Raw genomic sequence first — 3,029 nt, forward strand, 5'->3', positions numbered from 1 at the left:
GCACAATATGATTTCAGGGAGAACCAGCCCCATGCGCTTCCCGATATGATACTTTTGGAACCCCCAGCAGCCCCCCCCCCCCCCCCCCCTGCCCTGGGGGACGATCGCTTTGGGCTTTCACCCAACTGCCTGTATTAGTATTCGGACTCGGACTCGGGCTTGAACTCGGACTCGGACTCGGTCTCGGTCCCGGTTTCGGACTCGGACTCAGTCTCGGTCTCGGTCTCGGTCTCGGCCTCGGCCTCGGTCTCGATTTCGGGTCCATCTCGGACTCCATCTCGGGTCCATCTCGGACTCCATCTCGGGTCCATCTCGAACTCCATCTCGGGTCCACCTCGGACTCCATCTCGGGTCCATCTCGGGTCCATCTCGGGTCCATCTCAGACTCCATGTCGGACTCCATCTCGGGTCCATCTCGGACTCCACCTCGGACTCCATCTCGGACTCCATCTCGGGTCCATCTCGGGCTCCACTTCGGACTCCATCTCGGACTCCGTCTCGGGTCCGTCTCGGACTCCACCTCGGACTCCATCTCGGACTCCATCTCGGGTCCATCTCGGGTCCATCTCGGACTCCACTTCGGACTCCATCTCAGACGGGTCCGTCTCGGACTCCACTTCGGACTCCAACTCGGGTCCGTCTCGGACTCCACTTTGGACTCCAACTCGCGTCCATCTCGGACACTTCCACGTGTCATGTGTTGGTCCTTTTTGGGTCCCTTTTTGGAGCCTCGCTTATTGTTTGCTTTGTGCTCATTCCTCGAGCACTTCGATGGGAGTTCCACTCCCGCTCTTGACTTTTCAAGTCGGAGCTTTTGGTCCAAACGTGTTACGCTCGTTTGGCTCTTGCTTCGGCCACTACCACGTGGCACCCTTCCGGCTCCACTTTGGGGCCTGGGGATTTTGTGTCTCACAACTCCACCACCCATAGACGAAGTTCGATGTCCTCATCGAACGGTAAACCATTTTGTAAAGTAACACTCGCATGTGTTACCATTTCCATCCTTGGCACTCAGCCAACATCTGTCTATGGTTTGACATTGAAGGCTCACCATGCCTTATCCATTCTCTAAGGAGCATAGTCCCTCCAACATAGAGACTCATTCGGCCACCTGGGGTGGTTTGCTCCCTTTTATTGGGTCAGTTTTCGCTAAACCTGTTAGAGACACCTTCTCTAACTCAATTCCACTACTCATTCTTGAGTAGTCTCATATTCCATCGACATAACCTTTGCACTTTGGAACTTTTAATTTTGACTTCTCAGAGTCAATTTCCTAGATGTCTCCAACACCTTGCATTGCACATATTGTGCAACTCCACTTCCTCATCCTAGGAAGTTCTCTACTCGAAGGCAACATCATCCTCTCTTTGAGTTCGTGCCACCTTTGGCACTAAGTTCCAGTTATCATAATTTGGGCTAGGGTTGTCCACGTCCCTATCATTTGGCTACCTTACCGCTCCCCCCTTGGAGCTTCCGCTTTCGCCAAACCGGAGCAATTGGGAATCCATCCTTGGAAAATATTGCCTTTCCCACGATCCGTTAACCCCCAATACATTAGTGTTCTCGGCCTAACTTTGCATTTGGATTCTTTCCCCTGATTCCCATGGCTCTTTCTTAGCCACTAGTCTTTTGCTCCTATCCTTGATTGTTGCACCCAGCAACATAGGATCGCTACCTCCATTTTCGAGGTATCCTTTCGGTTCCATAGCAAAGTCTCTTCTTTGCCAAGTCCGGAGGGTGTTCACCCCTAGTATGTCTCTTTAGCATCTTCTGCTATGGGCTCTATCCACGGCCCGACTTTGTGACCCTCCCCTGGGTCTCTTATAGAGACTACTTTCATTGGACTCACTATGTCATCGCATCGACATATCTCATTTCCCTTAGGTGTCCTTCTCACTTGGTCACTTTGACCAAGCCACACCATCATTAATGGTTCCAATCAACACTTTGAACTTGGAACTTTATTCCTTAACCTCACAAGGACCTTGTCCTTGTTTCGGCCATAAAATCACCCAGTGATCTAACCTTGGCACTTTAACAGGTTTGCTAATAGGTATTAGGTCTTCCAGACCTTTAAGTTGTTCACCATGACCCGGCATCCCCCACACTTGGCGGTGCACCCAAGCCAGCCCATCCGGCCAAGGGTCCATGGCAATTGAGACTGGGTGTCCCCATCTCATTCACCCCGTCCTTGGTGCCACTTGCACCAAAGCGTTCAAGTTAGATATGCCGAGCTTTCACACTAAGCAATCTAACCATGCATCACGACTCCGAGGCATCCCTCGCTTGGTGCTGTGCCCAAACCAGTCTCCCCACTAAGAGTCCATGACCACCAAAATATGAGTGTCCTCACATTCCAAACCATCACCACGCCCTAGTCAATTAGGACTCGAACCCAAGCACTAGAGGGTCGGGACTCGAACCCAACCTCCGTATATGCATCTACGGACGGCATCACACCGGATGCCTGGCATGACTCCCCACGCCGGTGCACCAACTTATATTTAAAGCGCGCTACAGATCACAACTTAGGAACCTAGTTCCCCCGCACTGCCAAGTCCTCTCACTTGACAAGTTTGTGATCATGCATGGACTCCTCCATGCTTGGCCCCACGGCCCACCTTTTTTGAAGTTATCACCTTCAACTAGGGTATTTGTTCCCCTGACTTGCCAATCTCGCTTGGCAAGTCCTCTGACCACTATAACATGGTTTTTGCACAAGCGTGAAAGTCCTTGACTATCAACTTTCGTTCAAAGCCCTCTCTTTGAACACTCGGGAACTACTTCCCTAACCTTGACAGCCTTGCCTCATGGCAAGCTTCAAGACCACACTTCTGTTGCGCCACTCTGATTTCGCGCGTTCTATGAACCATTTACACTTGGCCTTTCTAGGTACTAAACTACCTAGAATCGTCTTTGGGAACCTTGAAGGAACTCTGTCCCTTAGCTTGCTAAGGCCTCCCTTTTTGCAAGCTTTCCAATTGCCACATAGTCTAACATGGACAATTCCATATTTTAGACTCTCCATG

Source organism: Selaginella moellendorffii, unplaced genomic scaffold, assembly GCF_000143415.4.
Source record: "Selaginella moellendorffii unplaced genomic scaffold, v1.0 SELMOscaffold_65, whole genome shotgun sequence".
Lineage (NCBI taxonomy): Eukaryota > Viridiplantae > Streptophyta > Lycopodiopsida > Selaginellales > Selaginellaceae > Selaginella > Selaginella moellendorffii.